Raw genomic sequence first — 10711 nt, forward strand, 5'->3', positions numbered from 1 at the left:
ATGTTTAATTATTGCAGGGACTTTCTTTGGTTTGATGGCTGTGGTCCCTGGGACATTCAAGGGCTTTACACTGCTGGGGATAGTGGTAACTGCTGAGGGGGTGTTGAGGTTCCTTTTTCTAATTTTTGTCAGTGTGGAAAAAGTGATACACATAAGGTATGCGAGGATGATTAAGAAGATCAAGAATCTAAGTGTTAAAAAATTTTGGTTTATATCCAAATTTCATCACTTTATGAAGATTTTAATTAGTACTCTGGTCACATACTGTTTTCTTATTCATTGGTTGTGTTCATAGTCATGAGCTGTAATGCTGCTGCTGTTGCATTTTTACCTTTTGCCTTCAATAACGTCTTGATTATCTGTGATTCGAGTCTTCATATTTCATAATTCAAGAGAATTGCTAATTTCCTCTTGGACACCTTTTTACTTTTATCGTAACTTATACCATTAATTTACTTTTACAGCCCCTTGAAAAAGGACTGAGGCATTGGCGTGGGGATTGAGATGCAGGCAAACCAGAGTCAAAAAGCTTATGCTGAGTTCGGGATACCTGTGGTCCGGTGTCCCGACGTGAGAAAGAATTTGTCAGGGCGGAGGAAGAGCGCAGCCGGGCCCGGGAGGGGAAGCGTGTGAGCGGAGATCTGCTCGGCCCGGCCGTCGGGGCTCCCGGGGCGGAGCGGCTGCTCGCCCGCCTGCCGCAGGGGAGCGTGGCGCTGGTGGCAGCGTGCACCTGGCAGGGCTGGGGGCAGATAGCACCTGGCTCACCGAGGAGTCAGGGGTAAAGGACGGCGCCGCGCCCGCCCCGCGGGGCAAGGATCGCGGGCCCGGGGCATGGCGGCGTGGCGGGACCTGCTGCTGTCGCCGCTGGGCTCCGTGTGCCGCGGGCCCCGCTGGGGACGCGGCTGGCAGCCCCCGCACCGCGAGCGCGCCGACCCGCAGGTGAGCGCGGGGTGACACCGCTGTCCCCAGCAGGAGCGGTGACACCGCTGCCCCCAGCACGGGCGGTGAGGTGTCCCTCCGTGTCCCTCCGTGTCCCTCCGTGTCCCTCCGTGTCCCTCCGTGTCCCTCGGAGCTCCCGCCGCTCCGGAGGGGCAGTGTCCGAGCCCAGCGGTGGCGAGCGGCCAGGACAGAGCGCTCGTCTGTGTCCAGCGAGGGGCGTCCGAGCCAATCCGTAAATGGCATCAGGCTCCGTCTGAAAGTCCAGGCGGCTTCGGGGGACCAGATCAGTGTTAGCTGACGGCAAAGGGAAACCCCATGGCTTCTGGGGGCTGTTTTACGGGGAATTTGGTGTTCTGGGGCCGGTGCGGTTTAGCTCCGCGTGTTTCTGCAGACGGGGACTTGAGTAGTTTCATACAAACACACGGATCTGCTTGTATTCTGGTAGCCGTGAAAGGCTTTTAGCAAAAAAAGACTGCCCACGCTACGGGCAGCACATAGCACGGCAGTTTTGAGGCAGCGTTATTCCAAACAGCCACGAGGTTAGGTGTAACATGCCAGAAAAGCGCCTCCGGCTTTAGTAAATTATCACTTCTTTCCACTATGATGGTGACCGAACGCTTTTGTTCGTTTGCTTGTTTGTGGTTTTGGAGGGTTTTTTTTTTCTGTTTGTTTTTTTTTTTTCTTCAGATTTAAAGATGGAATGTTTGTGATTCAGATGTTTGGGGTTTAAAAAGAGAGCTCTGCTACTATGCATAACATTATGAACCTGGATGATATTTCACACAGATTGCTGTAGCAATGTATCTTCTGTATCTTTTCTCCTCTACTTGCTGATAAAAGAAATATGCTTACGGTGGAATATTTTTTTATGTCTCTTTATGAACATAGTACAAAATACACAGTATCTGCTTGTAAACTAAGAAAAAAAATGAGCTAATGTTTTGAGTTGTGAACCACAAAATTCTGTTACCAAAACACTGGAGTAACCAATTTTTAGAGATTCATGTCTTTTGGACCTGCCAGGGGAATTGTAGTGTTACCTACAAGAATCAGTCTATACTGATATGAGCCTAAAATGAGTTTAAGGAAATATCATAATTGTTTTCTTTCTCTCTGAAGCATGCTCTGAAGTTGTGAAATCAATTTACAGATTTTTGGTAAGTTTATCTTATACCATAACAACCTTATTTAAAGTGCTAGCAGGCTTATCTGGTAGTATTAAAAACCACAATAAGCAGCAAATAAGTTGTTGTGTTTGAACCAATTTCCTTAATTGTTTTGTGGATTGATTAGGAAAAAAAATGAAGATTTCATGACTGTTACAAGGTCAGGGCACAGTGACCGCCCAGTAGTGAACATGTTGAAGTATGTTGTTTCTAGTAGTAACCAGAATCAGGAAGAAAACATAAAAATCATCCAGAACTATGCCAGAAAAAGACATTGTTCTTTGAGCTTCACGGTCACATTTTTTCTTTTTGTTTTTATATTATAGGAACAGGGAGCAGATAACTGTTACTTGTTATTGCTTTCCAGTGTGACTCCCCCAGTGAAAGGCAAAATGCCATGTAGTAGCTTTAAAAGAACAGGAGATAGGTGAGTTTGAAATGTCTACTGTTTGTAAAGGAAAATGTGATTTCAATAAACATGACTGTCCAGGACTACACATGATTATGCAGTGCAGGCAGTACTCCAGTCTGGGCTGTCGGTAAATAATTTATATGCCTGGGTTTCAGTTTTCAAAATTGATGTTGGCACTTAAGAGCATAGGTCCCTCTGGGGCCAGCACAACTTTGTGTTCATGTTGATTGCCTTTGTGGGCCTGGGAAGTGCAGAGTGCCACTCCTCCATTCTCCCCAGGAGTTTGTGTTTGCCTCTGCATAACCACACTGGGAGGTGTCCTGAATAATAGAAAACAGGTTTTAGTGGCCGTGAAGCCAGAATTGTGCTGGGTTGTCTATAAGGTGGGATTGCAGTACAGGATAGCATGTCATGGGGAAGCTCAGCACTAAGAATGGAAGGTCAGTCCCTTCAGGCTGCTGTCAGCACTATGCTGAATGTGACTGCTGTTACAAATAAGATGGCACAGACCATGCTGGACTGCTGCATCCCATCTACAATGTCTGACAGTGTGGCTCTAATCTGGTCTGTGGAAGCTAAATGAAACTATTCCAGGAGGAAAAATCTGTTTAAATTCTTGCATTACTTCATACCTATTTTCCTACATTAATATTTTCCTCCTTTTTGTGGTTCAAATTATCTTAAGTTTATTTTTTACTTAGTAGCACTATGTTAAGTGAAAAGGGGTATCCCTGCAGGTGTGTCCTCCAGCAGGCTGATCTATAGGTTTTTCTGTGCTCTCCAGGGAGGTGTTAGGTTCAAGCAGGGTAATCCAATTTTTTGAGAATTGCACTAATGAGTTTGAGATTCCTTGGATGGTACATAGAACAAGAAGAAGCTGAGGTCACAGTTTAGCAAGTTTTGATCTTCCCTTTGTGTTCCTTTCAGACTGACTCTATCAAGTGCTATGTAAACCTTCCTTGATTCTTGTAATATATAAACTTACTACTGTGTAACATACATTCTAGGTAAAACCTTGTGATCCACTCTGTATGACTTGAATTCCTTTGCTGTACATTCTCATCTCTAACACTTTCCCTTGTTTTTGAGGTGGTCATACTTTCACCCCCCAGCTGAAAGAATAGAGGCCCCTTTCAGGGGCCACAGCAGTTTAAATCTCAAAAAAGGCAGGTAGCATGAAGCACTTGTCTTCATCCCTTCCTTAGGGCTGCCATTCCTTTGCATCTCTGCCATAGTGCAGCAGCTGGCACATGATGTTCTAAGTTGTACAGTACCCTCTGCCCATTATATAGGAACAGAATGAGGCATCTAAAAACAGTTTCTGTAGTTTCTTGGTGTTCTTTTTGCCAGGACAGAAGCTAGGTGGTGTCATGATGTACTCTGATAAATACTAGTCAAAGAAAGAAAGAAAGAAAGAAAGAAAGAAAGAAAGAAAGAAAGAAAGAAAGAGGTTTTTAAAAGCCACTGGTGATGTGACATATTGTTGTCTCAGTTTCCAAATCACAAATCCTTTGGTTGCTAATAAAATTGGTGCTTTTGGTTTCTTGTAATTATTTAGTCTTAGAGATGAGAATGGAGGTCAAACCTCTTCAGTATCATCTTTCAGTAATGGAAGGGTCTGCAGAGGAACAGTGTGGGGCAGATGCTTGCCTCCTAGTCTTCAGTGGTTTCAGGTATAGTGGTCTGGAGCTTGGTAAGCACCGTGGCTGCACCTTGGTGTCAGCCCTGTGATGTGAGAAAATCAATATTTTCACTATGGAAGTGTTTTCCTAGTGAATGTGTAGTGCTAGAGGGTGCATATGGATGACTGGGACTCGGTGGTATCTCTCAAGGGTTGGTAGCCTGTTGTGACTGTAGCATCATCTTAAGCTGCATTGTTGAGGTCAAGCTGTAGAAATAAATGTTTTACTGGCCTGGCTGGGGTGGGACAATCCCAGGTTTGATCAGTCCAAGTCCTATCAGTTCTATAAACCAGTGCATTTGATTACCTTGTATTGGTGCAATTTCACCCCCAAAGAAGCATAGCAAAGCTTCTACTAGTACATCCCAAGTGCTTATGAAATACATCTACCTTTCTGCCTGCTGGCCAGCCAGTGCCTCAGAAAGGTTGTGTGGCAGTGCCGCCCTCAGCCCTCAGAGTGAGCTCATCCTGTCTGTTGTCCTTACAGCTCCCTCCCTGCCCCTGCTCTGGTTCTTCTCTCGTCACCTGTGCAGCTCACGGGAACATCCGAACACACATGCAGGTGTTCCGGTGAGCAGGGCATGCTGCCAGAAGGCTGGGTGGCATCTGGGGCTGCCACTCCAGGGAGAGGAGTTGTCATCAGGGTAGAGTGGACAGGAGAGCGTGCCTTGGAACACAGCCCTCCTGCTGGGACCCTGGAGCTGTCTCAGCCCAGCTTTGTGCCAGGAAGGCAGTGCTGATGGCTGCCAAGTCATTCTGTGCAGCCTGGCTTAAACTGCAACCACAGCTGCTCCTTTCTGCCTGGCCCTGGGGAAACACAAGCCTTTGGGAGTCACTTTGGCCACTGTTGCAACACTCAGGGAATAAACAAAGGGATAAACCTGGTGTGGTGGAACATGTCTTTGACATGAGGCTGAAGGTGCCTGATGGAGAGCTCAAGGGCATGTCCAGGTGGTCTCTGGGGCAAAGGGACACAAGGATGTCCCTGCAGTCCCCAGGGGCCATGGCTATCTCTTCCTCCAGCTCGTTTGTGGAGCTACATTGTTTGATGGGTTGATGATGTGACTTATATTTAACTGTGAGCCAGCATGGAAAAGGAAGGCTTTTATTTTTTTTGAAGGTGGCGTGGAGGGCACAGCCGAGGAGACAGGTAAGATATGTCCAGATGAGAAATGCAGAAGTGGGACTAACCATACCTTCAGCCTCCTTAGAAATCACCCAAGATGTGTTTGCTCTTTCTTTGGAAAATGCAGTTTCAGTTCTGTGACCTGTAATGTGTCCAAGGGCCACTGTATGCAGCTGTCAAGCCCAAGAAGATTCTGTTACTATGTGAGACAAGCAATGGAACAAAAAGAAGAAATTTGATATAAATGATGTGAACAGTCACATGCTCACATCATGGAATCATGGAAGCACAGAATATTTGGGTTGGAAGAGACCTTCATGGTCATCATTCCAACCTACCTTCCTCTAGAGCAGGTTGTTAACAAAGTGTGACTTCCTGGGGCCCTTAATGCTTTCTCCAGCTCAGTTTTGCAACCTGCATTTGCTTTTCACGTCAGATACTTTAGATATATCTGACCTTTAGAGAGTCAACTCTCTAGTCAACATTAAACCCTATGTTGGGAAAACATTAAATAAGCAAAAGAAATCTCTGATATTCACTGTAAGAGTTTTTTTTTTCTTCTCTTCCTCCTGGTTTAAACTAGGAACACCTTTGTGCTCTGTGATTTTGAAACCTTTGATGAAGGAGCATTTGTCTCAGCAATGGATGGTTGACCCCTCTGATTGCTCAGTGCTAGGCAGGTGAGACCTGATTTTAAAACAAAGCAAGTTGATTAGCTCTTTGCTGAGATCAAGTGCATAACAAGTAATAAGAACTGCTTTCCTATGACTGGCTTTGAAAGTGGAGATCTGAATGAGTCTTGAAACATTGTATTGACCCTCTGAATTACACATTTGAAACATAATTTTCTTATGGCTTCCTGTATTTTCACTTTTAAATTACAACAAGATCATTTCATATGGGATATGTAACTTGCTTTGAAAAATCTATCATTTTCTGATTATATTGTATTAATCAGTTAAAAAACTCCAAATGCTTGACTTTCTTTGGGACTGACTTCTAAAATATTGTTAGTAAGACAGTAAGTAAATAGGAGTTAGTAAGTAGGAGTGTCCATTAAAAAAACTGTGAAAATTTTATCTCCAAAAGAGACACAGTAAAATAAGGCATGGTTATATTTAAAAATTATAATAGTTTTAAAATATGGTTTGCATTAATTTGCCATTTCTTCCTCTATTACTGGTGCCTGCTCTTATTTGCTGCATGTTTTAGGCACCTCCTATAATTTACTCTGCAATTTGTATTGTTTTCCATCAATTACAATCTTTAGAAGATGTATTTCTGTATCTTTATGTATGACTAACTTGTTCAATAATCCATATTTTATGCTGCTCACTGAACTGGTTTTATAAGAGATGATATACAGTCTTATATTGTATACATTGCCAAGGTAAACCAAATGTCAGCTTTTAGCAAGGTGGCTGCCATCATCCATAAACGCATTTTTTACTTTGTGTATGGGTCACAGTTATGAAGCAGTCAGATCCAAACTTTGTCAACAATCACCACTCTTCTAGAACAGTGGGTTTTGGAGTGGCCTGCTTTAGGTGCAAGGCTGAATTAGGTGCCATGTTACAGAGACTTTTTGCATTTGCAGTTGGGGAAACCTGTTTTTAAGCAATTCACGGGTATCTCCTGCCACTACAAAATTTCTAGGAATGTTTTTGAGACCTGTTTCAAGGATAGAGCTAAGGAATGTAAATTGTGATTTGAGATTTCTTCTGTTGACTTTTTTTTTTTTTTTTTTGCAAAATCCTGGGCAGCTGGCAGCAGTGTTAAGGTGAGGTTTTGCTTGGGCTCTGCAGAGGGACAGGTCTGTTCAGCCCCTCCATCTGCAAACCATGATTTCCTCCACAAACACTTGCATTCTGAGCTGGGTGTGTTCTTGCAGCAGTGCTCTTTTATGTGTTTTTCTAAAACATTGCATGTTAAGGGCTTACTTGATTAGTTAATAAACTTAAAAAATAGAAAGTGATAAACTAATTAAAGGTCTAGTATTCCAGACTAAGCTAAGATTTCCATCAGTTCACGGTTCTGTGTGGCCCAGGAGTTAAGCTGGAGGTTTTTTCAGAAGGAGGGTTTTGGTTTTAGTATTTCCTGCATTTTGTTGTTGTTTGGTATGCATGTTGGTATTTGTTGTGTTGTGTGGTCTACTCTGGGTCAGAAGCATCACACAGGAAGGCCCATTAAAGCCAAAGGGTTTTTGTTTTTTTGGATAAACTTGGGTTCAAAATAGTGGAAACAGTTTTATGAGCCTTTGATGCAAGACCCCAGTCCAGAAAATCACTTAAGCATACCTACTTAGCTTTTAAGTACAGTTGATTAATTGTGAAAGAAAATGCTATAGCACTCTGTTGAGTGAAGATTGAATTTATGTATTTTTGAAAAGTGAACATGCTACTTCTTTTTTCTGAGGAAAAAACCCCTAAAATCTCTCTTCAGAATGACTGATGAGTTATAAGAAGTTCTGTAATCCTGTCCTGATATGGGCCTGCATTTACCCTGCAAGCACAGGTGACTTCTGTTAGTGTTTGTGCTGTATTTGTGAGCACCTAAGAATATGTTTCCAGTGGATGAGTTTGAATTGGTTACTAGGAAATAATCACAGAAATTCTACTGTGACCTGAAATTATATACTGTCTTCAAAGTGAGAAAATATAAAAGCATCTCAGTGTTACTGAATCTGTAGTCTGGACAGGTGAACAGTGGAAGCACTCAAACAAAATTTATTTGCACAATATTTTTCAAATCTTAGTGAATTTTAGTGCTGAAAATTGTCTGGTGCATTCAGTTGTGTATAACTGTATTTCCACAGATGTGCAGAATCCCAAACACTAGGGCAAAGAAGTAGGTAAGAAAGACTGGAAAAGCAAAAGCTGACAGTTAGTTACAGATTCACTGATGTATTGTACTGATGGAGATCAGAGGAACCACAGCATGTCTGTCTTAGAGAGCCAGGTGCTTGTCCTATGACAGGGTGGCCTGAACACAAGGAAACTCTAGAAGACCTGAGAGGTCATTGAAAACCTCTCATGAGTTCATATTTTACTGCATGTGGCCCTGGAGTTTTCCAATGTTCTTCTACCCTACATGGACCCAGGGTTGTGTTCTTTGTTTGGCAATCAGTTGTTACATTACTTCATACCATAAGCATGCATGGAGTGGATGCTAAACCACAAAGTTCCTGCTCCAAAAAGCTTATGTGAGACAGCCTGTTAAGTTGGAAATCTCTTTAATGCTGGCAATAACCAGTTGGTAATGAAGCCATGTAGAGTTTCCAGGGGTAAGGAAGGGTTCAAGACATACCAGTGTGCTTAAGCTCCTGTGAAATAATCTTGAGTAGTAGCTTACAGGAACTCTGGCTGCATTTCAGGTATCTAATGTTACTGCAAGTGACTTGCTATATGTGAAGTTAATTTTGAAAGGGTTTTAGATGCTTTAGCACACTCTGCTTGCAGTGGATTCTTGCACTACCTGCAATAAGGGGAAGTTTTTCTCCCCTCTGATGTATTTGAATAAAGGCTGGTCACAGACTGCACCATGCTGACTTCTCACAGACACCTGAAAGTAGTACCACCTTCCTTCACAGGCACTAAAAGTCAGTTTGGATCTTTCAGGTGTTTCTGATTATTGACATCATCAGTAAGGCTCTTTTCAGGTACTGTATGCTTGAGTACTGAGGCAATTCTATCAGCCTGATGATTGTGCGTTGCCTTTTTAAAAGGTGCTTGCTTTCACTTAATAATTTGAGGGTTAAAAAAGGTTGTATAAAAGTTGTATATGATGTACAATTTTTATATTTTTTTTGCTAAAAATTTGACAAACCTGTTCAACAATGTAGAAATACAGGCCCTATTAGTTAAGATCCTTTAGGAAACCCCAGTTCTTGGAAAATGACACTGTGTACTGGTTTCACTAAACACAGAGTATATGCAGAGCTGAGGTACGGTTCTTGACAGAACTTTTCAGCTCTTCAAGTACTGTGTTGGCTAAGCCACTGTGTTTCTCTGTTATCAGTACAATTTTGTTGCAGTTTCAGTAAGCTACTTACAACTTGATTCTTCTGCAGTTTCCAGCACAACTGTACTTTTTGTACATTTGCCTAAATGAACTAACCTGTTATGTAAACTGGCTAGTCATTGTGTGATTTCTAATTACCTGCACCTGTCTGGAGTTCCAATGTGTCATTAAAAGCAATTGCTGTTGTTTTGTCCAAAAACTGATTGTGTTCCAATAATGGATGAAATTATTCTGCCATGAAGATGTGTGCCTTTTAATTTTCTTTTGCAGGGAATTGAGCAGTGTCCAGAGCAGCACAGTGTTTAATTAGAAAATGTGTATCTATGCCTTTCACCCTAAAGAGGACATAAGTACATATAAGGATAATAAAAGATTGTTGTTTTTTATTGACAGTCTAGCCTAGTTATCCTGAATTTGGTACTTGAACAGTGGACTGTGCTTATTGTCTGGTCTTGAAGGAGTTGAATGTTTCTTGCAGCTCTTGGTTTAGTAAAGCTAATTTCAGGGCAGGAAGAATGTACATTAGCCCCCTACTTAGCAGTGTTTGTCTACAGGCTTTGACTTGGGCAAGCCTTAGCAGGGGTGGTGGTGGAGGGGTGTGTGGGCTCAGGCAGGAGAAAGCAGAAGCAAAAATTGAGGCATTCACACGTTTCTGCTAGATGGATGGGCGGTGATATCAGCGAGGGGAGCAGCACAGCAGAGGATCACAGGGCTGTCCCTCTGTTCCTAGGGGCTGGTGAGCCAAGCTCTGCGCACCCAGTGAGCCACCCCAGCGAGGTGGTGGCACAGTTGCTCTCCTTGCTGATAGCCCTCATGCATTTTGAAGCACCTCTGTGCTAGGCTGGGCTTTTAGGTTTTGTCTGCTCTCACTGCTCAACAGAAAGTATTCAAAAGAAATGGGTGGTGTGTGTGTTTTCCTATATTTTACACTCTGATCTCTTTCTTTACTTCTGGAAACCCTAATTTTTGAACATTTTGACCTGACAGTGTCCCTTTAATACCATATTATGCAAGGATCTCAGACATTAAAGATATTGGAAAAGTGATTAAAAGCAATTTTCTAAAAACTACTCATGTGCCTTAAATTTCAGAGCCAAACTCTTGCCACTCCATTGACTAAATCAGTCTAGAAATCTCCAAAGCCTCTTCTGTGGCAGGGAATTATAAGCAGCAAGCCTAATCCTCAGACTGGTGAGAAAAGAGAAGCCAAAACTCCCAAACAAAGGTCTCAGGATTCCTTTAGAGGAAAACCAGGAGGAAAGCAGCTGTATTTTTGTCTCCTTTAGGATTTGATGGTGAAAAGGATACATGTCAGTGACGGCTGAGGTTTATGTACCTCCCTGTAGTGACAGGAAACATTTTAATTT

Source organism: Pseudopodoces humilis, chromosome 4, assembly GCF_049639895.1.
Source record: "Pseudopodoces humilis isolate 2021_Gansu_Grassland_sample_001 chromosome 4, ASM4963989v1, whole genome shotgun sequence".
Taxonomy (NCBI): domain Eukaryota; kingdom Metazoa; phylum Chordata; class Aves; order Passeriformes; family Paridae; genus Pseudopodoces; species Pseudopodoces humilis.